The sequence below is a fragment of the Stegostoma tigrinum genome, chromosome 2, assembly GCF_030684315.1.
Source record: "Stegostoma tigrinum isolate sSteTig4 chromosome 2, sSteTig4.hap1, whole genome shotgun sequence".
Taxonomy (NCBI): domain Eukaryota; kingdom Metazoa; phylum Chordata; class Chondrichthyes; order Orectolobiformes; family Stegostomatidae; genus Stegostoma; species Stegostoma tigrinum.
This window is the reverse complement of record NC_081355.1, coordinates 24,656,221-24,683,147: the sequence shown is the minus strand read 5'-3', so window position 1 is coordinate 24,683,147 and position 26,927 is coordinate 24,656,221. Positions and strand designations below refer to the sequence as shown.

Here is a 26,927-nt window from a genome sequence, read left to right as displayed (position 1 = left end):
AGAAAAACTATTTCCTCTGGTGAGGATATAGAACAGGGAACATAGCCTTGAGGGAGCAAGCTTATTCAGAGGTAATGTAGACAAGTATTTCTTCAATAACAAGTTGGAGAGGTGATAGCTAAGTGGTATATCATCAGATTTATTAATCTAGAAACTCGGCCAGTGTTATGGGGACCTGAGTTCAAATCCTGAACAGGATTATCTGGCGTATAATGAAATTTGAATTCATTCTTTTAAAAAAAAAGACATCTAGCTCACTGATATCCATCAAGGAAAGGAATCTCCATCCGCACTTGGTCTGGCCTACAATGAATATATAACATGGGAGTATAGCCAGAGTAAAAAAGGAGTTTGTAGGAGACAGATCTCGGACTAGTATTCTCTTAACAATCTGTAGGAATGTTAATCGTGTTCTTCTAATCTGTAAAAGGTTACAGATTTGTGACAAACTTCATGATGTTGTTCAACAATGAGACCCGAAATCTGGATTTCCCACTCCACACTAGACCACACCCAGCTTGAGGGATTTATAAACACCAACCAGAAGTAGAGTAGAGAATGAGAGACAGTGTATAAGGTCAAGAGTACAGTGAAGATGAAAATGAGCGATTTTTAAGTTGGCCCATGGTTGGTGAAATGACATTGAGTTTGAGATCCCATATCAGTACTTAACTATCCACTTAAAAGTTTCCCATTACCTTTGCTTCAACATACAAACTTGCTGTCAGCTTTTGATGTAAGACCTAGTATGACTACCAGTCTCTATTTCTTGGAGCTGACAGTAGTTTCATGTAAAAAGAGGAGAAAATAGAACACCTCTGAACAGATTCCTTGTTCCTGACAAAGAGCTCAAAGATTGAACTTTGTCGATAGCAAGACATCAGTTTAACTACATCCATTCATTCACATTTGTTTCTTTGCACCAGGCATTGTGGCAATGCCTTTAACCTCTTGCTGTCATCAACAGCATAAATCACAAAGTAAACTCTATCATTGAGGGTGAGATGGGATTCTGTATTTGATGCTTCTCTGAAGTATCCACTTCTGATTCTCTGTGTCCTTTTCAGTGACTCTGGTTATACAAGCTTCTAAAAGTTGGAATCACAATTAAACACAATGCACAGAAATTAATCCAGATGACAGTGAACTGCCAGTCAGTCAGAGGGCCAGTGAGGACCACTCCTTCAGGCATGGCCTTGTTGAGCTGTTTTTGTAAATTTGAGCAGATTGAGACAGCAGCGTTTAGACTGAGATAAATTATCTTTCAAGTTTGGCCGTGCTGACGAGAATGCTGAAACAATTCAAGAAGTAATCTGAGTGTTTTTTCTGAGCAGCTTCCCATTATGACTTGAACCATGATGTTTCACAGAAGCATGACCAGAATGGCACCTGTCTGAGATATGTGTATAGAATTGGACTGTTTGGCATATTGCCTTTACACAGAGCAGGATGAGCAAAGGTTTGTCTCACAAAATTCAGAGGAAATAGGTCATTCATGTTGGCACAGACATATGCTAAAGGAAGTGGAGTCCCAATTATAACAAATGACAAAATTATAGACTTGGCATAATTAGTGGACTACAGCAATTAGATTCTTTGAAGGACCATTTGGTTTTACAGGTGGGTCTACCAAGTACAATACTGTGAGCTCAATATGAAAATCGCTGCTTGCAACTGGAAACAAGTCATCCTGATTTGGGCACTTATTTCTCATTTTTGTTGACTGTGCCCCAGTTCAGACATTGCACTCCGTCTGTCATTGATTAGTGCAACCCCGTTAGCACTCTGTGGTGGAGAGATGCAGCATGTTACAAGTGTAAACTGGAAATATGCAAGAGAATAGAAACGCAAACAGTATAAGTGCACCCTTCACTGTGTGAGAAATTGTAGGCTGTGACATTTGAAGGTGCCATTTGAAGATTGGTGAGAATTCAATCAACAGAGTACAGTGACAATGAACTGACATAAAGGAATGGCAGAAGGCAAAGATGAGCAATGCATGTACTGAAAAAGATAGTAAATAGTGTTAGAAGTCAGTTCCTATTAGATACAGATATCTCAAGGGTGTGCTTTTGATCTTGCTTATAATGCCAAAAGTTGACTTAACGAGTATCCCACTTCAACTGAGTGGATTGAAGCTAAAGCAAAAGAAAACAGAGTTCAGGAATTGCATAGCAGCCATAGGAATAAAGTGAGACAAGAAACATTTCAGCATCATGTTTAAAAGACCTCAATTCCTCTGAGCTTGGCAGTATTAATTCTGTGACAGAATTAGAAAAATTGTAACAAAATCCTGACATCCCACGTGACCTGTGTAGCTGACACTAATTATTCTCCCCATCACTCCCCTGTAGCTCCGTTGACCACCCACACATTTTCTCCATATTTTTCCTTTAGATTCCCTGCTGTCTATAAATTATATGGGAATTATAGCAATAGCTTTAACACATTGACATGCATCTTGCCTCTGAATCAGAAGGTTGAGAGTTGGATCCCAACTCCAGGAAGCAGAAGACCTAGTTTGACATGGTGCTGAGGAAGTGCTATACTGACAGAGTGCTACACTGTCAGAAATGCCACCTTTCAGACGTATTGTTGAATTCAGTCCCAGGTTGCTTTCATAGGTGATGTACAAATTCCCATAGCACTGACAGAGCAGTTGTATTCTCTCCAATGTGATGCCTAAAATGTATCCATCACTCAAAGCTGCTAAAGCAAATTAACATGGGTTTAGGTGGTCTGACAATGGACTCACCCATTGGTTAGGCAGCAAGCCAGTTCTCTGCATCCAGTTCAGAATCAAGTGTTGTTTAAGGCCATGAAATGTGGGACAAAAGCCCATTGAGTCATGGCTGATTCGATCATCTTCAGCTCCACATTTCTGACTGTTCCCTATAAATTTTGATTCCTTTACTGACTTAAAAACCTGTCTGTATTCTCCCTGAACATACTTAATAATCTGGCCTCAACTGCCCTCTGCAGAGTTCCACTGATTCACTGCCCTTTGAGACAAGAAATTACTCATCAACTCTGACTGAGATCATGTCCTCTGGGTCTAGACTCTCTCATAAAGAGAAACAGCATTTATATCCTGTCAGTACACTAAGAATGTTTTGTGCTTTTAATAAGGTCATCTCTCATTCTTCTAGATTCCAATGATGACAGGGCCAACATTTTCAACATCTCCTCATAAGACAGTGCATCCATACCTGGTTTCAACTAAGTGAACCTTCACCGGAGTGCCAGTGCCATCCATATCTTTCCTCGGATAAGGGACACAAAACTGTTCACAGTTTTTCAGCCATGCCCTTACTTGTGCCTTGTATAGTTTCAGCAGATTCTCCCTACATTTAAAATGATACAATCATAGAGTCATACGGCCCAGAAACAGACCTTTCAGCCCAACTTGTCCTTACCGATCAGACATCCTAATCTGATTTAGTCCCATTTTCCAGCATTTGGCCCATTTCCCTCTAAACCTTTCCTATTCATATTCCCATCCAGATGCCTTTTTAAATGTTGTAATTGTACCGGACTCCATCACTTCCTCTGCAGCTCATTCTACACATGCACCACTGTCTGTGTGATAATGTTACCCCTTAGGTCCCTTTTAAATCTTTCTCCTCTCACCATAAAGCTATGCCGTCCAGTTTTGGACTCCCTTACGACAAGAAAAAGATCTTGGCTATTCGCCCTATCCATAGCACTTGGGATTTTTTAAGCTCCAATGCTGCAGGAAAAAAGACCCCAGCCTGTTCAGCCTCTCTCTCGAACTCAAGCCCTCCAGTCCCAACAACATCCTTGTACATCTTTTCTGCACCCTCTCACATTTAATTGCCCAGCAATTTCTTCACTAGTTTCCCACAAAGTTCTGGGAAATCAGGTCCCGTCATTCCTTTGAAATAAGGGCAAGCTTTCCATTTGTTTCCCTATTACCCTGAATCTAGATGCTAACTTTTGGAGTTTCATGGACAAGGAGTCGCAAACCCCTCAGTTTTGTAGCTTTCTGCAGTCTTCATTTAAATAATTTTCAGCTCCTCTATTCCTCCTGCCAAAGTGTGTTACCTCACATTTTCCCACATAATATTCTTTCTGCCACATTTGTGCCCATTCACTTAAAGCTGTGTGCAGATGATTTTGTAGTGTGTCAGTGTCACTACTTGCCTTCCAACCCATTTTGTGTCAACCACAAACCTGGTACTGTACGTTCACTTTCCTCATCCAGGTGATTAATAAATATGTTGTAGATAATTACTTCACTAAATAGTTTGCCACCAGATTTTACTCATGCTTGAGGCGACTGGTCATGCAGATTCCACCTCCTGAAAGGTGCCGGTCAATTGACTGCTGGAAACACGGCACCAACCTGAGAGCAAAGATCACGGAGAGGCAATAGGTCACAGGCGAGTAAATTTGGGATGGGGTTCATGAGGGAGCAGTTGCATGAGAGGAGTGAGGGGAGGCACAGGTAAGCAAAGGAGACTGACTTGCAGTAGCCCATTCCCTGCCGCAATTGGGCAGAACCTGGCAAATAATGAGGGGTTCCCGACAAACCTAAGAGACCGCTGGTAGACCTGACAAAATTTGCTGGGCGGCTGTCCAGTGTTATGGGAGACTCCTAGAGTCTCCATTTAGTCCTTGAGCCACCATTAAATTGCAGTTTGCTCCTGGATAGTGGAGTGACTGCCAATTGCCCCATTATGAACCTAAGTGATATTCTGCCATAGCTAGTGGGAATCCTGCAGCAGTCCCCTCTGCCCTCAGATTTAATTGAGGATGGGAAGGGTGAGGGTGTTTCCTGCCACTGAGAAAATATTATTGGGCCTCTCCCACAATGAAATGGGCTTGGAAACTCTGGGTCCTGTTGCAATAAAATCCAGTTCATTATCCCATAACTATTGTACTAATTGTTTGTGAGATCCAGCTCTATACAAATTGCTCATCAAATTTCATACATTGCAACAATAATTACACTTTGAGAAAAGACCACTGGCTGTAAAGTGACTTGGAACTTCCTGAGCTTGTGAAAATTGCTACACAAACGTAATTCTTTCTTTTCTTCTGTAAAATGATAAATCCTTCCAAGTGGTTATTTTCTGAAACTTAAAATACTAAATACAATTCAATAACCCGGAGTATAAGTGATTGATAGAACAGTAACCAAAGTAAGAAAGTGCTCTTTTATTGTGTTTTGTAAAGGAGGTTAAATCCTCTGCATATTCTTTCTGTTATAAATTGGAAAAGTACCAATAAGACCTTTTTCATTTTTCTTTTTAATTTTCCAGAGATTTTGTGAATTAACTAATGTTGAAGAAATCTGAATCCTTGCTTCAATCCTTTATGACCTCCTTTCAAAGTGAAGGGAAAGTCATCTGTTGGTAGCTGATTTGTATGATTGAAAAAAAATTGCATATATTGAGAACTGGGTAGAATGTTCAGCAATCAAAGAACTAGAATTCTAACGGTTAGAATCTTCTTACAGTCAAACCTCAAAGAGCTAATTCACCAAGGTAACTTTAGGAGACCTTTATTATGGGTAAGTCTCATATCAGCTTAGGCAATCTAAAGAGATTTCATAAATTATTCTTAACCTTACTACATCTACGATCAGACTGCTGCATAGCAGGAATCTCTGCAGCAGTTGGAGAATTTATTTCACTATTCAGTTACATCAAATTTGACTACGGTATAAAAATCTCTCCGGCTTTGTATCTGAACCCTCTCGTCCCAACGTTTACAGTCCCCTTTGATGTTAATAATTGTCTCTTTGAGATACTGACAGTGGATGTATCCATTCTGTGGGTATGTAGAAAGAGTTCTCTGATGTTTATGCTACAGGTAGTGTATTGAGCATCATTAGTGCACTTTAAAAAATTAGAATACTTTAATGATCTTCCTGGATCCATCATCAGAACCTAGAATCATGTATATCCACTGAACTTCCAATTCTTCATACTGATTGGCACTGCATCATTGGGATATTCTGCTGATAGAAACAATTTTCTCATCTCATGCCCCTCAACCTAAATTATCTCCCAATATCCAAACAGCAGCAGGGTGTCCACACAGGGTTATGAGAACTAGGGAGAAACCAATGTATGAGGCAGAAAGAAATCAGCAATTTGTTCACACCATTGGATCACAACCATAATTGACAAAGGACTGGGGACCAAGACAGACATATCAGATGAGGTCTCAGAATATTCACTATCTCAATGAATGATAGACCTGCCCTATTCCTATATTTGTCAAAAAGACTTGCAAATCAGGAAGAGTTTCTGAACTCAACCTGATTGATTGGTAACTTTTTTGAATGGGGTAGGTTGCAAGCAGCTCAGTAGTAAATGATTTGGCATTTTCGGGTGGTGTGGCTGTTGAAGGTGAAGTTCTAAAATTTATTGAGAAAGATACAGGAAAATTCAAGTCTGGTAGCAACAAATACTTGAATGAATTTGTCAATAGTCTGGGAGCAAAGTGGAAATGGAAATGGGTAATGTTATGAAGGTGAAAGCATAATCTTGCAGATTAGTTGGATATGGCTCTTCAGGTTAACCTCTCATAGCCACAGAACAATGCTGCTACAGTTCCTCAGGGTAGTGTTCTCAATCCAACCATCTTCTGATGCTTCATCATTTACTTCCTTCATAATTTCAGAAGTACAAAAGTTTCATTTATGCAATATTCAATTCCATTTGAAGCTCCTCAGAAACTGAAGCAGTCTGCGTTTGAGTGCAGCAAGACTTAGAAAACATTCAGGTTTGAGCTAATAAATGTCAAGTAAAGTTCATGCCACATTAGTACAGGGCAATGGTCTAGGGCAATGGTCTAGCCCCAACAGTACACAATGTAGCCATCTCCATTCACATTCAATGACATTACAGTTGACAATTCTCAACCGTCAATGTTCTGGCAGTTACCATTGTCCAAAAACTGAATTGGACCAACCATATAAACATTGTGGCTTAAAGAGCTTTTCATATCCTAAGAATTCAGTAACTCCTGACTCCCTGTAGCCTTTTCAGCATCTACAATGCACGAGTCAGTAGTGTGATAGACCAGTTTTGAGTTCCCCCATGGGTACAACTACAACAATTCTCAAGATCTTAACAACATGAGGACAAAGCAACCTATTTGGTCAGCTCCCAATCCACCATTGATATACTTCAGTGACTCACTGAGGCATTTTGGCTCCTTCAACATCTCCTCTCTGGAAGAACAATGGCAGCAGACTCATGGAAACACTATCAACTACAATTGCTTCTCCAAGTCTCATAAAATCTTAACTATATCACAACTTCTGTATTGTAACTGGATCAAAATCCTGAAACCCACTCCCTAAAAGCACTGTGCATGTACCTGGATCACACAGTATCTTGCAGTTCAAGAAGGCAACTCATTAACACTTTCTCAAAGACAGTTAGGAATGTTAATAAGTTCATCAACTAAAGAAAAATAGTTCAGCATAAGTGTGAAACAGAAAAGGGGATGGGATCAGAAGCCAAGATTTTGAATTTGGTGGTAATTGAATTGACAGCAATGGTTGTACACAAAGTAGACTCTGTTGGTTTGACACTGTTGGTTTGATTTGGAACAACCTGAAAGGAATTAGCATCCAAACAGAGCTGTGTAATTAAGAATTCTGATGGTGAACATGGCTTATTATATGGAGTTTCCTCTATGTAACAGTGTATGTTGCTCTAACGTTTGCTAATAAACGGTAGGTGAATGATTTTTATGCTAAATGACTCAGATGACTCAATGTTGAAAGTGACTGGAATGGTTAGATGCTTAAAGACGTGGAATGTTGATGGCTCCTTTACATTTGTTGAGTGACTACATATCAGTTGAATTGAGTGTAACTCAGAGATTCATCCATTCTGTTGGATTGCCATTCTTGGTGAGATTGCTCATTTCCATTGAATAGTGAAGTCATGTCCACAAGAATCTGAGTTATGTCCACGTAGTTTCTCAAAAGGCTTCACATCAGCGTGGCCTGGATTCAAACTCACGTCCTGGAATGAAAGGACAGTGTGCTTTCCAGTCTTTTCAAAAGATTCATCATCATTATGGTACAGAGGAGACTCCTGCTGCTCTGTAAAGCAATTCAGTCAATCTCATTCACCTGTTTCAACCTCGTCGCCCTGCAAGTTTAGTTCTTTCAAGTGCCCAGCAGTTTTCTTCCCATTTCCACTGCCCTTGTCATTTCCACAGAATTGTTGTGTTGCTCATTGTTTCCTCTCATTTTGTATCCCTTACCTCCAAGAGGCGCTAAGAGGCTGTAGTTGACCTCTCCTGCCTGAACTCCATGTTCGCTCAGGCAATGTGTTTGCACACTTTTGAACAGGAAGGTTGTTCTCCATTCTTTATCCCAGTTAATAGAAGCTTACTTCTTTCCCCTTTTTCTCAGTTGGCTGAATTACCCTTCCTCCCTATGTTCACCACCAATTGATGCTGCTGACTCCCTTGACACTGGGCCAGAGATTGAACTCTGCTGCATTGTGCATCAGTAATTTCTGGTCTCCTGCAATTGCCATTCAGTCAGTAATTTGTATTCCCAGCATCTGATGGAATAGGATTTCTGAGCAATGCAACAGAATCTATGGTTGAAGGATGGCCTTAACTGCATGGGAGATTTACAAGTATACACTTTAGATTTAATATCTTTGCAGTCCCATTTGGGTTGTATTCATCTCCTGTGTAGGTCAGCGGTTGATTTTGATGATTTTTGGAGTAATAATTTGTCAGCGGTGGCTTGTAGTACAGATGCTGAGCGCCAGCGCACTGCTGAATTAATGCAGGATGACATACAAATGGAGTTTCCTGAAATCACTAAGTTGATCAAGTTTAAATCAAGAGTTGAATTCCAGTATGTAGATATTGTACAGTAATAATGAGAAGAGGAGAGAAAATTGGAAATAATGGACTAATGGCGATCGATGTTGATAGCTGATGTTACTCCCTTGACATATTATCTGCCTATTAGCTTTTTAAGGGGGTTGGGACTCAATTGTTTTCAGCATTGGTCAGCAGTGGTGTGTGGCTGACGATCATGATCTATCTTGATGCCTATTATATTCCTGAGGGAAAAGAATAACCTTTCTGTTACTGACAATTATGAAATAAATTATATTTTGCTTTAGGATATTTATGGTAAACATGCATCAGCTCAATTTATAGTCAAATTGCTAAGCAGAAAGCCTTCTGGGTTAGAATGCTCTAGGGGATAGTTATTGATCCTGCTAGACTTTTATTACGTGCACAAATGCACACTTTAGCTGTCTCTTACTCATACCGCTTCTGCCCCTACCTCTGTGATCCTCACATATCTTTACATTTTATTATTTGAGATTTCGGGGATGAGGTCATAGAAGCGCACCTCTAATTGCCCTTTATGAAGGCGTTGGTAAGCCCTTGTCAGGCAGGTGCAAGAGTATTTGCTAATTTTAGATGAAACATCTTGCCAGGGTTCTCTCACTCATTGCAAATACTTTCAAAAGTGCATACTTTTAAGATGGCCCCACACACAGCTGCTAAAAATAAAATGGATAATGTATAATTGCATGGCTTACTCTGCTGCAGCTCCCATTCCAGTCCCAGCCTCCCACTCCCAGAGTACTTCTCAACTTCTACAGGTAACACCACATTCCCTCAGCCTCAGCACTGCTTAGACTGGCAAACAGTGATCCACCTACTGTGATTCTAATTTGACTTTTTGTGGTGATTTGATATAATTGAATGCCCTGCCGGGTCATTTGAGAGGATAGTTAAGAATCAACTGTGTTGCTGTGCTAAACACACGTAGGCTAGAGCAGCTGAAATTGTGGTGGAGGGAGAGTTATGAGGTAGTGACAGCTATAAACAATCACCCACAGAACTTTGCTGATTGATTGCAGTGTAAATATTGGCCAGGATGCCAGAGAGAAATCCTCCATTGATCTTCTTTTATATCCATCTGAAAGGGAAGTCAAGTCTCTGGTTTAATGTCTCAACTGAAAGACAGCCACTTTGACAGCACTGCCTCTGTATTAAAGTGGAGTGTGAGCCTAGATCTCTGCTCTGGACTCTGCTGTTGTACTTGAACTCCACGACTTTCTGAGTCAGAGCCTCACTCTACCCCTGAGTTACACAGGAATTGTGACTGCCATGTTTCAGATTTAATGATGTTATGCAAGTTATGTTTCTACATTTTGCTATTCCTATCCTGTCCCTGTGTCATACTTGGTTCAGACTCCTACGGAGTCAAGGTCGTGATCTATGTCTTTCATATGTAGTAATGAGTGATGTTCATGAGTTCTAATTCACAGTTCCTCCTGAATTGCTGAGAATTCACTGTTTATAGTTGGAAATTGAAGTTGAATCGGGAGGACGCAAAATCCAGTTGATGCAGCTCCTGTTCACAAATATAAACATTGCAAATATTGCCCATATTGAATAAACAAGATGCCAGAGCCATTGAGGATTTTAAAATTAGTTGATTAAATTAATTTACATTCACTCAACTAGAATAAATCTGGCATAAGATATTGGTAACAAGTAAAAAGTGACCAGATTGCTAGGAATGCCCAACTAGTTCACCAATACCATCGTAGGAACAAAACAACACATTTTTCTGAAATGGTCAGAAACCTACTAAGTGTATGAAAAAAATCACTATTTCAGACTATAATCAACATGACCGTGAATGTTCTAGAAGACGGCTCATTATCATCTTCTCAGCAGCAGTTAGGGATGAACAATAAATGCTGGCCTTACTAGCAGCACTCACATTCTGTGAAATGGCGAAAAAGACAAAGCTCGAGTCAGATTTCTGTGTCGGAATGGGCCAGTACAAGTCCAGCTCTTTTGCAACTTCTGAGAGGCAGCATGTAATTGCTTGTAGCTTGTTACATTTCCAACTGTGTGTGTGTGAGAGAGAGAGAGCAAGAGAGAGATGGATTGCAGAGCCAGACTCTTACTCATCTATAAAAATGTATTCATCTGTCTTGGTGCTTCAGATCAACGTGTTGGCTAGTAACAACTTAAATGTCAAAGAAAAATACCCAGTTATCCCTGACCTTTCAAAGGCAAATTTATTAGGTTAGGTTTAATAATAAGTGACGAATTCAGAAAGTGTAAACTTCTCATCTGTGGAACAGATTACGATTGGTGATATGATTTGTATGTAACATTGACGCGGAATTATTGTCTTAGTAAGTAAGGTTACAAAAGGCAAAAATGTTTGTAGTGAAGTCTGGAGCTTAACTGTTCCAATAATATTTCTGCATCTGTTGAGTTTCCATGGTGACTGACATATTTGAAGTTTTTTTTAAGTTAAGTCTATGATGTAGACTTTTTTAGTTGCACATGTTCTCATTATTTTGCTTTCTGGATTTTGTAGATAAGATTTAGTACTTGCATATTTGCGTAATTAAACTACTTGGTAGAAGGTCATATATTTTCTGATGAAGCACTTAGTTGAGTGATGCGGCTGAATTTTGTGAAAGAGAAAGGTATGTTAATCAATGAGAATATTCATAGATTGAAAATGGTGGAAAGTATACAAAGAACAACACTTTTTTCCCATTGAATGGTGAGAAAAAATTAGATTTCCATTTTACTCTGACTAATTTAGTTGTGCTGGACTTGAGTTTACCATTGTTAAAATGTCAACTTGTAAATGCACTTTAAATAGATTTTGTTCTTTGGTTTCCTGAGCGCTTATTGACCTGCTGAATACACTTTTGTTCTGTTAAACCAAGCCCAATGAGCCTGGGGCTTTGTTCACACATGACATTGTAACTTGGGTACTTACTTTTGGAGAACTGGTATGTGGACATGCCGTAGGCTGGGATTTGATTTGCTGTTGCAGAGCTAAAATTCAGTGTGTTGATATTTACTGCAGAAAGAGATTGACTGAAGGCTTAATGCATAGTCCATGAAAGGAAGGCTTTCAACTCATGCCCCATCTTGTAAACAAAGCATGTTGAATGCTGTGAAATCATTTTTTAATGTTTGCAGAAAATTGAAAAATCGTCATGTAAAATGGTTAAAAATGACATAAGATGGTTCAGAAAGTTATGAAGTTGTATCATTTAGCATTCCAGATTCAATGCCCAATTTGGATAGAATTGAAGAACTTGTTTCTGTTTGTATCTCTTTTTCTAATCATAGAAAGTTTCAAAGCACTTTGCTGTGAATGAAATACTTACCAAGTGTTGTAATTGAGGGACTGTTGCAACCAGTTTGCACACAGCAATCTCCCACAATACCAACACAAAAATGATTGGATAATCTGTAGTAATCTTGGTTTAAGGATAAACATTGGACAGGAGAAGTTTGATATTCCTTGCTCAAGTAATGCCATGGGAACTCTAATGTGAAAGACAACAATTGTGACAGTACTGCCTCAGATTCATCATTATTACAATGAGTTGTCGGTGCAAATGAAATGCTGAGAGGGACTTTAATTCAGAGGCGAGAATGTTGCCAACTGCACCATAGCTGACACATCAATTAGTGATGAGTGGCACACTACAATGGGGCTCTGGGACCTTTCCATTGGCAGGAGATGGGAGTGAAAAAATTCACAGGATTCCCATTGTTGATGGAAGTTTTCAGCAAATCTTATGAATGAACATGTGAATTGAACTAATGGAGCCAGGCTTGAATAAAATGCGGGGAAGTTTTCTCAAGATGTAACGGTCATATTTCAAGACATGGGAGTGTTTAGAAGTGAAATAAAATTCAACACTAAACCACTTAGGAAGATCATTAGACTAGTGACGGAAGGCTTGGTTGAGAGGTAGATTTTGACACATGTCTTACAGGAGAGATACAGAGAGGATTCAGTTGGAAATTCCAGAATTGAGGATTAGGTGGCTGAAGGCACAGTTAGTGGAGAGATGAAAATCAGGGATGCGTAAATATCAGAATTGAAAGATGAAGGAGAAATGGATTCTCTTATTTTCAATCACTTTGGATCAACAAATTCAAGTTTACTTTTGGAGCGTCAGGCAAAGGACAGAGTGAGTTGCATTGATGCATGCTGGGAGATACCACACGCACGTGCACACACATACACACGTTGTAAAAGTGACTATTTTGGCAAGAACACCAATTAAACCTTTAAAGAAGGCTTAGAAAATTATTAATGAATGTATTCATGTACATAAAAGATAATTTTACTGGAAAGTTGAAGTATTCTGAATTTTGAAATGATAATGCAGTTACATTTTAATATTATTTTCAGCAATTTAGTTGAATCTGCACATGAAATGAGCTCACTGATTTTAAAAAAAGGAATATCCTGATTGAGTGACTTGATTGATTTGTTTTTCCACCGTTTTCTTCATTGTTTGTATTTAATTTGCTCTTTGCTGTGTTGTTGGTTTATGAATACAAAACTTAAGCCAATAAGAAACATGCTGTTATGCCTCACCAAGGTAGCATAATGAAAATCAGACTCCAGTATTTATGTGGTCTTCACAGAAGTTTAAAAAAAATGCTAAACAAAGTATGTGAAGTCCCCAGTTTACCTGACTGATTGGCCAGTTTTCTGTTCTTAACAAGAACTGCTATTTATTACAAATAAATAGATTCAAATGACACGATACACTGGACTGTTAATGAACAAGGAGTTTCAGTAACTTTTAAAATGCACAGCAATTCCTTCCTCAATCCTTTGTATTAAAATCGCCCTTCATCCATTTCAGTTCACAATTGAAATGCAGAAAATAAAATGATACTGTCTTTGCAATATCAATCAAAAGTGTGCCACTGAAGTATGGCGCTTGAAATACCTTGTAGAAGTTACTTTAAAATAACAATAAATTTACCATGGAATTGCTCCCTTGTAATTGGAGAATATAGCAGGATACTGTGGAAGGGCCTTGAGGTTTGGTAGAACTAAGAAAAATGAAGATCTTAATGTTTATCACTATGTATCAATAACTGGAGGGAATTCAGGAACTTGACCCAAATTAGGCAACATAGTTGTATAATGATTTGTTTGAACTAATAATTATTCTGAAACTTGAAATACAAGTGCAAGAGCCACAGTTGATCAACATTGCTATTTATGCAAAGCTTTTGCTGTTAACAAAACTTCTAAAATTTTCCATCCTGTTTAATAAGCACTTAGATAAAGAAGTTAATGTTTTATTACAAACTGATAATTCACTTCACACAAAGAACTCAATTTGATGTTAATCTCTGAAAAATTTCTCTTTGCCGTCATTGTTTATGAAGAGCAGATTACATGGTGATAGAATTTTTTTTTACATTCTTTCTGAACTCAGCTTTCTTTCCAATATAGAAAATCATCATATGATTGTTAAATTTTAAAAAAGTACCTGATTGCGTAAAGCTCATCACCTGGTCTGTTTTGAAATCCTTTAGATAATAAAGGAAAGGTTCTGTAATCCTGTTACTTGCAAAGAGCAATGGGCATGAAAACTTAATTGCATGTTCTTTGCATCTTACACATTATAGACATTGATTTAGTACATAACTCCAAAATCAAAGTATTCATGTGAATAGAGACAGATGCTTTTATAGGTAAGTTTCTTTAATGTAGAGATACTGTCTGAGGGTGACAGATTGTTCAACATTTTCAGTTTCTCGGATACTGAAGCCATCCATGTTGATATGAAACTAGATTTGGAAACACATTCAGGCTTAGATTGAAAAGTGGTGAGTAACAATTGAACCATATAAATGCCAACAAGAGAAAATTAGCCGATCTCTCCTGGACATCCAATGGCATTGCCATCACTGAATCCCCGATATCACCATCTTGGGTGTGGTCATTGACCAGAAACAGAACTGAATCAGCACGTAAATACAATGGCTCCAAACGTGTACAAGGAATTCTGATGATGATTAACTCCCCTCTTGACTCCCCATCAGCCATCCTTCTACAATGCACAAGTCAGGAATGTGATGGAACACTCCTCACTTGCCTGGGTGGGTGCAATTCAAACAACACTAAAGAAGCTAGGCACCATCCAGAAGCAGACCGCTGGATTAGTACCACATCCACACTTTAAATATTCAATTACTCCACCATCAATTCTCAGTGACAGCATGTTGTCAGCTGGTCTGTTCTGAGACAGAGTCTACTTGTCAGTGGGTCAGCACCGAGGCTGTGCTTCAGTGTAATGGTGTCAGAATGGAGGGTTAACCACAGACTGATGGTAAGCACTGAGGTATTTCAGCTCTATCAGGGTCGGAACCCAGGCAGTACCTCATTAGCAAAAGATCACTTTTGCAGCAGTGAGAGGGGGGTCAGACTGAGGGAGTGCCTCCTTGTCAGATGATCAGTTCTGACACACTGCCCCTTTGTCAGAGGGTCATTCAGTGACAGATGCACTGCAGCTTCTTACAAAGCCTCCTTGGGTGCAACGCCTTTGCAATGTTGAGTACCCAGAAGGACAAGGGCAGCAGATACTGGGAACAACATCATCTTCATGCTATACTCCAGCTACACACCAACCTGACTTGGAACTACTTAGCCATTCCTTCACTGTGTTGAATCAAAACCCTGGAATTCCCTTCCTAACAGCACTTTGAGGTGGCATGCAGCATTCAAGAACTCTGCACCAGCTTCTCAAAGATAATTAAGGATGGTCAACAAATGCTTGTGATGCCCACATCCCACAAGAGGTAAAGGAAAAATATGTTGGGCAATTGTGTAAACATTCATGAGGTCCATTATGTGCAATAATCAAAACTTTGACACTTATTTTCGGACTATGATGCTAAACTAGTCAAAAACAACGCTGAGCAAGTGCATGATTATAATCAGGCCTGAGTTGGCCTCAGTAAAGGGCTGCCAGGGCCAGCAAACTGTAAGTACATTCCTTGATGTTCATGAGGAGCAAGAACAACTTCAAGACCACGCTGTTGCGTGCTGTTAGTCCTCACTCGTGGCCTGATTTCTCATTTGTGCCTGTCTATTAACTCAGGCTGGACTTAACTCAGATTGAGGCGAACAGTTTTGGGAATATTCAATTGCATTGGTTGACCCTTTGTCACTTGTTCCTCCATAATTCAGGAAAGCATTGAGGCCCAATTTAGTAGCAGTCCGTAAGTTGATACCTTCAGACATTATTGGTTACCATTTACTGATTGAGTAAAGAAGCATGACGGGGACAGATTTCTTCACCTTATCAGTCAGTTGCTGCTGTTTTTGATTGGCTGGAATTAAAAGAATGAGTTATCAGCTGATCAGCCAAGGAATTCAATCATTGCAATCCACCCCCGCCCCTTTCTGGCTGCAAACACGAACCAACCACATGAATCAATGTGACATGACCGAGTAATTTTTGACACATTGTCTTCCCATTCATGAATTGCCAGTTTCTTCATGATCTATGACACAGTTGCTCTGCCCCAACCCACCACCCCCCTAACTAAATCTGATATGCTAATGTTCACCTTTGCATTTACAGAAACAATGTCCATTAAAATAGTTAAAATACTTGTTAACACAAAACCCCCAACCCTTGAAGCTAAGTTTTTACTTCTGAGTCAATAATGAAAATGATTGTATTCCCTAATTATTTAAAATTTTAGAATTTCAAAACTTTTGTAAACATGAAGTAAGCACATTTTGTGCAAATGCTCTTGACCTGTGTCACTCTTTATCTAAGACAAAAGCATAACTCAGCTCTTCCACTTCGCTTTGTAGTCAGCTAATCAATAAGATTATCAGCTTCTGCTTTTACCATGGAGATCCCTCATCTCTTTAAATAGTCTTTCTGTTTTGGATGCCATGTATTTAGTGAACTGCTTTTGCCTTAAGTGAGCTTCCATGTTGAGGAAATGAGGTGTAATTCACAGTTGATTTTTGATGATGATCAGACTTTGCCTGATCTGGTGTATGCGCTGGGCTTGATAACTATTTGACCTATCCTTGTCAATGTTCTCTTCTGTCCTGTTAAATATCTGGGTGTGACTTGGACAATGTAGAACCAATTAAAAGGAAAGAAGGAAGGGATCTGAGGATGGTTGTACCCTAGTATTTGAAATATTAAATCATCGTGAGCCAACAATAAATAAAATGAAGCAAATGAATAATTATTTGTCCCAAACGAATTTGGATATAAATTAGAGACTACATCTTTTAAAAAAAAACAAATTGCTGCAAGGATTCATCAGGTCTGGCAGCATCTATGAAGAGAAATCAAAGTTAACATTTCTGGTCCAGTGACCCTTCTTCAAAGTTGATGGTACTTATGCAGACGATAGGATGAGTAGAGGGTGGGGAGAAGTAAACAATGGATGTAGATAGGGCCCAAAGATGGAGGAAAAACAGGGCAGACATAGGACTGGGTCTTAAAAATCATGTTCTGCTTCAGCCACCAAACCTTGGCAGCAGTAATGATGTGTATTTTATAAAGCCATTTTAATTAGCAAAATGACCCCAAGTTTCTTCAAAGGACCATCATTAGATATTGTTTGGGCACCAAGCCACACTGGAAATTTCATCAGAGAACCTCTATCAGGTTCAAACTAACAGTTAACATGGTGCCTTTCAGCAGGATTCACTAGATATGGATCAAGAGGAGGAACGCTTGTATTTTCTTTCACTCCTTTTACTTCAGGGCACTTGAGGCAAATTGTAAAACATTTAAAATGTCCCTAGGCTGCTCACAGTGTTATTCAATAAATTTCAAAACTGAGACAAACAAAGAGATATTGGGCATCCTAGAGTGGTTTTGGAGCCTTGGAGGTATAGAAAGAAAAAGTAAACCAACTTACATAAGATAGGCTTCACAACAGGTTCCTGTCTGTATGCATTTTCTCAAAGATAGGCCCCCAGCAGTGAGTACTAACATCCTGGCAGTGGCAGGTCGCCAATTAAGGCACCTAGTAAGGCAGTTAGCCCCTTTAATTGAAATGAATTGAAATTTTACCAACTGCACACAAGATCCCCACTGTGAGAGAGTGTGGAAAGTGAATAGACCCAGTTTCACAAGGGTTGATGTGAGCTGTGAACCTTGTGAAATCATTTATTAAGTTGCTGGCATTAAATCACAGTGCTCAGGACTAGTAAAACTGAAGGTATATCACTGCATGAACGCTGATGTCTCCACTAATATTGCTGTGATTGCCATTCTGCTGCAAGCAGTTCCATGCCACTACTGATGGTCCTGTTTCTAGTACCTCACACTGTGCAGGCATGACCCATGCACTACACCAAATATATCTCCCGATGTGGGAATCTGGCTGCCTTTCGTATTGGATCTAAGTCACAGAGTTCGTACCTAAATCAGTCACTTCTGGGAAGATTGTGTATGAGGTTCTGCTAAAGAGGGTTCTGCAGACTGTGATACTATCCATCCCTCTGGGCCATGTCCCACGTCGGGATGTGTTGAGCAGAGGGATGTGTCATACCATGTCCAGATTGGTTGATGAAAAAGCAAATTCTTAGGTCCTCCCATGGCCATTTCAGATTCTCAACCCAGAACAGAGGCCCATGTCAGAATCATGACCCACTCACAGAAATTCAGATGTCTTGGACCAGGTGACCAAAAGTTTAAAGAAGTAGTTAAGGAAGAAATGAGATAGTGAAGTTTGAGGGAAGAACTTGAGAGTTTAGGACTGAAACAGCTAACGGTACAACTGCCAATGTAGCAACAAAAGTAGTGTGTACAAAAGATCAGTATTATAAGAATGTGGATAACCCAAAGACCTTGGGCTGGGGACATTATAGGAGGTTATGGTCAAAGATGGACTTGGAAACAAGGGTACTAAAATTTAAAATTTTGAATTAATCACACAGACTGCTGGCATGAACTTAGGATATGCTAATTGGCTTCCGTGCTTCTTGTTATAGAATACCTTAGCATAGACCAGGCATTCAGCTCATTCAGTCTGGGCACCACCAGTGTTTTCCTTCATAGAATCAAAGAATCATAGAATCCCTACAGTGTGGAAACAGGCCCTTTCAGCCCAACAAGTCCACACCAACCCTCAGAGCATTGCATCCAGACCCATCCCCATAATCTACACATCCTTGAACGCTACAGGCAATTTAACATGGCCAATCCACCTAGGCTGCATATCTTTGGATCGTGGGAGAAAGCCAGAGGAAACCTACACAGACAGGGGGAGAACGTGCAAACTCCACACAAGACAGTTGCCTGAGGGTGAAATTGAACCCAGGTCCCTGGCACTGAGGCAGCAGTCCTAACCACTGAGCCACTGTACCACCCAAGAAGGGGTGATTTTTTTTACTATTCACTCTAAATTCATGTCGTTTGGTTCTCACATCAGTAATTCTTCTGCTAGTTCCCATATCTTTTAATGTTTTGCTCTTCCCGCTACATATCAATTCCTTTTGAAAAGGATGTACAGATTCGACAGAATTTTAACATTTTCATAAAGAATTTCGTTTGTAACCACCCTTTTAATTTTTCTCATTATTGTCTTCATGCCTTCACACATGACCAACAAAAATAAACTTTGACTATTTAGTTACATATTCTTTGACAGATTTTCCTATTCAAAGTGACAGATAACTGGTACAGCCCATTCATAATGAGTTTGTAAGTAATAAAACACAGCATCTCATTCCATTGAGTGCCAGTTGGTGGCAGCAATGTATGTTCTACAGTTGACAGTGTTTGAATCCTGTTTTTAATCCGCTGAAAAATAATCAATAACACTGACTGGCCCAGTATTGTTTCTCCTCCCAGCCAACTGTATGACTCTGACGCCAATCTATCTTCCACCGCTCCCCAGTCCTGCCATCCCATCAGGCCATGTTTGACCAAATGCCTCTGTACCTTCCAGTCTTAACCTCATTCCCCTTACTCCCACCCCTGTTGTGAGAGGAATTCTTCTGTGAGTCTATCCTAGACTCTCTTAGGTTCTAAACCTGGCTATTGCTGTCATAATAGAATCATTCCAAATACAGATACAATATCTTATGAGTGTTGGGGAAATAGTTCTTTCTAAACAAGTAAAGCTTAATGGAATGAACCGAACAACAAATGCAAGTGCATGCTCACAGCTGAGGAGCAAGGTTTGCAAACAGGCTTGTAATAATAAACTGTGTGTACCACCACCGTAAAATTGTCTCTGGGGTTGTTCACAATTGAATGTGACGACAGAGTTAATTTACTACAGGGAGATGAGCTCCCTTTGGAACAAGTGGCCTTTTTCTAATGTTGTGTTCCTACTGCCTCCTTGTCATCGAGGTCAGTGTGATTAGTCCGCTCCCGAACTCATCACTTTCGATCTTTGTTTTTATAGAAATCTTCGCATCTACGGTGGGGGTTGGGATGGGAGTTAGATGAGGTAACTACAGAACCCTCTCAGGCTTTCATGCTTCATGAGTGTTTCTGTCTCCAGGAGCCACATTCTTGGCGTGTGTAAATGTGTTAATAATTCAGAAACATCGATGCGGCGAGAGATTGTGCGGTTATGTCGTACGATGTGATCTGAAGCTGTAAGGTGCCGCTATCCCTCTATTTATTTCTAACGAGAGAATCCGAACAGAAGAAAGCAGGAAGGAGTCCAATGCACGATTGAGAGGAGGCGGAATAGAGCCGACCTGAATGGATTACGGGTTAAATTTACACAGTTGAATGTAAATTGACTCTCTCTCTCTCTGGCTGTCTGCTGCAACTAACAATGGTCTGAACTGTCGCCTTCCACATCAGTAAATCGTGTTGAAGCAAACTGTGAATCCACAAGTGGTCCGACAAATAAGGCATTGTTGTGCGGCTGCACTGCTTTTTTTAAGTATATACCAGCGGCCAGACTGAGAGCTGAATGTGCAGAGCTCAGTGGGTATCTCAAGTGGAGAAAGCGGGGAGTCCCCGCTTCCAGGATAGGAGAAGCTATGGCCAGGATTAAATGGCTCGGCACTGTCACTGACCTGCAGCATCTCATTTCATGACTTCAAATCGGAGGGCTTCTCAGAAAGGGGCACTTGTAATATGTGAGTAGAGAGAAAAAAAAACCTTTCTGTGTCTGTCAAAGGCCGTTCGTGAAAACATCTGAAGGTGGAGATGGAAGCGAAGACAAGCATACTTGTTGCAAATTGTTTCGAAAATCGAAGCTAGCTGTGAATTTTATTGTGCGGCACTAAGAGAAAACTTATTCTCTTCGCGCTCCCTCCCACTATCTAAATTTCTGGGCATTTCTGTCCCTGCATTTGCTCTTTTCGGATGCCACTCCTTCTTTCTTCCTTGCTTGCTTTATTCCCCACTTGCCCTTCCCTTTCTTTGTCCCCCTTCCCCATGTGTGTGTGTCTGTTCCCTATCTGTACATGTTCTCCTCCCCCATGCTGTGACTCAAGTGCCTCAGTGGTTTGGCATGCTTGACATCATCACCGTTGTTGTACACCATCTTATATATACAGCAGGATTCCACAACCACCATCTGATAAAAGACTGGTTAACTCTTTTTGGTGCTGTTAGTTGAGGTTTCTGTTTTGGTCAGAGTTAATTCCTACTTGTCTTCAAAAACAAAATGTGCGGGATCTTCAGTGTTCAGTTCTGCTGTGAGATCAGAGGTATGGGTGCGACACCTCACCTTGAGGGGTGGCACTTCCCACAATGCCGTCTACATCACATTCAAGCCTAGGTTCAGAACATCGTAGAATATAGATTTCCTGCAGTGTGGAAGCAGGCCACTTGGCCCATTCAGTCCACACCGACCCTACGAAGGGCATCCCACCCAGACCCACCCCCTTGCCGTATCCCTGTAACCCAGCATTTCCCATAGTTAATCCACCTAACCTACACATCCCGCAACACTTTTTGCCAATTTTGTATGCCCATTCCACCGAACTGGCACATCTTTTGAATGTGCGCTAGATTTTCCCACCAAGAGATTGCATGGTGCAGCAATAAAATGTCCGGTGTTTCCAAGCTCGCCTCCAACAGAAAGTATATTTTTTAAAAATTCCAGCAACTGAAGCAATTGCCTAAGTTTTCACGGAGGATGGAGAGAGCCTCCGTCTCTGTGGAGCCATGATTCTACAGGCCCCAACCCCAGATTTGGCACCATGCACTGACAATTACTGTGGCAGTGGAAAGTGTTGGGGAGGGTGATTTGCAAGAAGGATGGGATGTACATGGCACGTGCATGTTCACAGAGACAGTTGCACGTATGAAACTCTTGTTGCCATCAAACAAATCCAGTTTTCTTTAAATGGTACGTCCAAAACATTTCCTGCAGGCTTTACCCTTTTTAAAAACATGTTTGCATTCTTCAAAGGAAAGTCTGAATTTATCAGAATTGTTTGGACAGGTGAAATATCATTTTGGACATGTCCCAGGACACCTTTTGCAGAGATTAAGAACCACTTGGCGTTGTTAAAAGCAGAAATAAAAGTGAATAAGCAGTGGATAAACTCTTTGAAACTGTCAACCTGTCAAAGTATTTAAACCTCCTGGCCTGTATATCTTTTTGAAAATGTATCCAATTTAAATTGATAAGCACTCTTTTGTTTTTGTTTCGGGTCCAGTGACCTTCCTCAGAACCAGAAATGAAACATTAATTCTGATTTCTCCCAACAGAAGCTGCCAGACCTGGAGGGCAGCACAGTGGCTCAGTGGTTAGCATGGCTGCCTAACAGTGCCAGGGACCTGGGTTCAATTACACCCTCAATGACTGTCAGTGTGGAGTTTGCATGTTCTCGCTATGTATGTGTACGGTTTCCTCCAGGTGCTCTGCTTTTCTCCTACAGTCCAAAGATGTGCAGGTTAGGTGAATTGCCCATGCTAAATTGCCCATAGTGTCCAGGGATGTGCTGGTTGGGTGGATTGGCCATGGGAAATGCAAAGGTATGGGTTTAGGACTGGGTAGGGTACTCTTTGGAGGGTCATTGTGGCTGAATGGCCTGCTTCCATACTGTAGGGATTCTATGATTCTAATACCTGCTGAGTTTTTCCAGCAATTTCTGTTTTTGTTTCTGAATTCCAGCAACTACAGTTCCTTGTTTTTTATCTTAAGCACATATTTTTACTTCTGTTGAGCTGACTCCAAGTCTTGTCATTTTGGAATTAGTGCAGCATGACTGATTTCACAACCTGCAGTTATTACAGTTGGATACCTGTAAATTTAAGGTTTGACTGACAGCATGTGGGTCTATGATACTCATACTTGTTTTGTTTGAAATTTAAAATTAAGTACGTGAGTATATTTGAACTTAATGTTGGTTTAAGCATTTTTATCCATGAATATGTGTACTTTCAAAATTGAGGTCATCAATGGACACATACAGCTTTAATTTTTTTTAATCTCGGCATTGGGTCTGAGGTGTATACTGGTGCGTTGGCACTGAGGATGTAAGAAAAAAGAATCTCAAGTGGGGTCAAGAGTTGGAACTAAGTTGGTGCAGTGGCTACAAAGGGCTATTGAGTCAGTATACGGCAGAATGTGTGAAGGGAAATGTGGATGATTAGGGGACATGGGTTGGTATGAATGGGGGAGCATGTGGAGGTTGAGTGATTGCTTGGGTCAGGGACTAGAGAGTTGGTTTTTGATTAATTATTTTCCTTAGAAATTCTAGAGCACGGAGGCCTATCTTTCACACAGCCTGCCTTCACAGTTGACGATCCTTGAGTCTCCCTCCACACTGTTTCCAAAGGGAGACGGGCCTGACCTCACCAGCCATTCTGGGAACTAAAATCAGAAACTGAACCAGTGTCTCCCTAGTTTGTGGATGCACTTCTGACTGGCTAGTAAACTTTCAGGCCACTATTTCACTTCACTATGTAACTTTTCACTTCAGCTGTTTGAATGTTTTGAAATAAATGTTTATGTCTTTGCTTCATTCCGTGGAGCTAGCTGTTAAAGAGTGTGACACAACTTGATTTAGAAATCGGGGGCAAGAACTTGAATTGCTTTTGATCCTAGAGAAGGAGATAAGTGAAAAACCTGTCTTAATTCAAAACAACATCAGTAGGAGCCCAATACAGATGTTTACAGCTGTCTTAAGTAATTATAGGAATTATTAGGAAAAGTTCAGTTCAAAATATTTAATTAACAGCCAGTTTTACTGTTCTAACCTGCAGATTCTCCAGTTTCTGAGATTGTGGCTCGCATGATTCTAAACTCCATCCACCCACCTTGACCCCAATCCCTTAACACTTTTGTTCAACATAAATACATCAATTACAGATTTATCATCATTAATTGAGTCTCCATCAACTACTTTCGTTGGGAGGTTCTGCACTTTCACAACCTATCCTTGAAGATGTGTTTCCTAGCTTCTCTCCTGAATAGCCTGACTCTTTTTAAGTTTATGTGCACTTATCCTAGACTAGTCCAGCAGCATTAAACCTTCTCCCGATCTATGTTATCAACATTTTTATCAAAATTCCAAAGACCTCACATAAATAATCCCTGGACTTTCTGTATTCCACGTAATATATGACTATAATAATGCAGCACTTGGCATGCTGGAAACATTATAGTGAAACCGCAATTCCGTCCTTTCAAGGACAATATAGCATTGTTTGGGGTGGTGCTCAAAACAGTACAGAAGTGATCAAATCAGGACTTTGTGTAGTTGCAGTTAGATTTTATCTGCTTTATACACATAGCCTCCAGTTTTAGAGACTAATATTTAATGAGCCTTTTTGATATTAGCCCTTGCCTAATAAATTATAATGACCTGTGTACATGTACCCCTAAATCTCTGGATCTCCAGTATTCCTGTATTTAAACCCTTTAAGAATAATCTGGCCTGTCCTCTTTGGTTCAAATTGGAGGATCTAAATCATGCCTGCATTGAATACTGTTAAGCACACTCAATTTGTCAGCATTTCTGTAATTTTACACCACTGTCTGCACCATCCAATCTGCCACTAATCAAGTGCAGACTTGAGGATCAAGCAGATGCAAAGCCAAGGTGTTATGTCTTATTTGAGGAAACATTAACTGTTTTGTATTGTGGAGATAAGGTTTAAATTTGGTAGCAACATCAAGGCTGAGGCTTGCATGTCAGATGGCACATGCATTTATTTCAGAAAGTAGTGATTGAGAATAAAATTCAATTGCAGTTCAAACAAAAGCGTAATACTTTGGGTGCCAGTCACATGATATTTGTGATATGAGAATCTTAATATTTCGGGTTCACAACTGAACTAGAGACTTGCAGCTGAATATTATGTGTGGTAGGGATAATATCACAGAATCCCTACAGTGTAGGAGCAGGCCATTTGACCCAACAAGTCTACACCGCCCTTCCGAAGAGATTCCCAGCCAGACCCATTTCCCTACAATCCAGCACCCACCTAGCCTGCGTATCCCTGGATACTACGGACAATTTAGCATGGCCACTACTCCTAACCTGCACATCTTTGGACTGTGGGATGAAACCACAGCACCCGGAGGAAACAGATGCAGACACGCGGGAGAATGTACAAACTCAACACTGACAGTCACCCAAGGGTGGAATTGAACCTAGGTTCCTAGTGCTGTGTGGCAGCAGTGCTCACCACTGAGCCACCGTTAATAGTCATGAGTAAGATTCCCTTTGCTTGACCAGCTCACAAGTGGCTATTTTACATCTTTTCATGTTGAATCTCAGAAAGTTGGTAAGCAGGTACAGCAAGTGCTTAAGAAAGTAAATGAAATGTTGTCATTTATTGCAAGGGAAACAGAATATAAAAATAGCGATGTTTTGCTGCCCTCATGTACAGCATTAGTGAAGTCACAATTGGTGTACAGTATGTAGATTTGATCTCCGTATTTAAGAAAAGATATATAATTTTTAGAAGCAATGCAGTGAAAGTTCGCTTAACTGATTCCTGGGATGTGAGGGGTATGGTGTGGAAGTTTTATTTTATGAGGAAGGTTTGGTCCTAAGGAGTAGCAAACTAATATGGAACTGCATGAAGACCGTATTTGGTGTCATCAGACGTCAGCCTAGCTCCCCTGGTGAAAGAGAGATGGGGGCCAGGCTGGATAGGGAAGCAGGGTTTGTCTTGTTCAGACAGGGTGGAGGCCTTCTATAGATGCAGTGTTTTGCAAAAGAGGTGCCCATCTTGCCAAGCAGTTACCAGTTAGCCAAGAGAAGGCTCTTAAATGGCTATTGAACAGTCATTTAAGCACTTCACTTGAGATTCAATATTTATCCCTCAAACATCTCTGCCGAACCATTTTAGTTGGCCATTTATATTTTTTAGTGGGATTTCTTTTCAGAAAACAGTAATGACTATGGTTCTTTACATTGCATCAGTAAATGTACTTCAAAAGTACTTCAATGACTGTAAAGCATTTCAAAAGTCCCGAGGTTGTGAAAAACATTAGAGAAATTCTTTATCTTCTTTATTCCTACAGTCTACTACTCTAACAGGCACTAGCCCACAAAATTTAACAATTCCACGTCAAAAAATGCATTAAGATTTCATCAATGAGTCAATGTTTATTTTTTAAAAATGCTATTCCCCATGAGTAGACCTTTGTCCTTTTCCTCTACTTGGACACACATGGATCAAATGAAGATTGTGAACTTGAGCAGATGATTGTGAATTGGTTACCGATGAGTCTTACCCAACGCCCAATTTTACCAAATATTATTTATGGTTGGTTTCAGAAGTTTGAAAAGTCCTGTCAGTGTGCAATGCTGCTGGATCTACCACTGTTAGTGTTTCAGTCCCACTGAGGTAATTGTCTACATCAAAGTTTCCTGGGGAGGTAGATTTGAAAATTGGCAAATAATTAAACTGGTTTTTCAGTTCCCCATTTTAAAGCCATCTTCTTATGTCAACAGTAAAACACCACACACACGGGATACTTTAAATAAAAACAAAAAGAGTATACAGACCTCAGAAGGTCAGGTACCATTTGTGCAATTGTGGGGGCTTTTGTTTCTGTACACAGATGCTCCCTAACCTGGTGTGTTTTCCAGCCTTTTTTTGTTCTTAAGCCATGTTTCTGTGGTATTGTTAGAAAATCAAACTTAGCATCACTGTGGC

The 26,927-nt window shown here is 40.1% G+C and overlaps 1 protein-coding gene across 8 annotated transcripts in view; it reads left to right on the top strand.

Moving 5' to 3' along the window:
- LOC125448871 (catenin delta-2-like) overlaps positions 1 to 26,927 on the top strand; it is a 1,175,930-nt gene that overhangs the window by 590,881 nt on the left and 558,122 nt on the right. The window contains exon 1 of one of the 8 annotated variants that reach the window (XM_059652918.1): positions 20,231 to 20,932. The exons of the other annotated variants lie outside the window; for them this stretch is intronic. The gene's annotated coding sequence lies outside the window, so the exon portion shown is untranslated. Of the gene's footprint in view, positions 1 to 20,230; positions 20,933 to 26,927 lie in introns of those variants that run through there. 8 annotated transcript variants of the gene reach the window in all.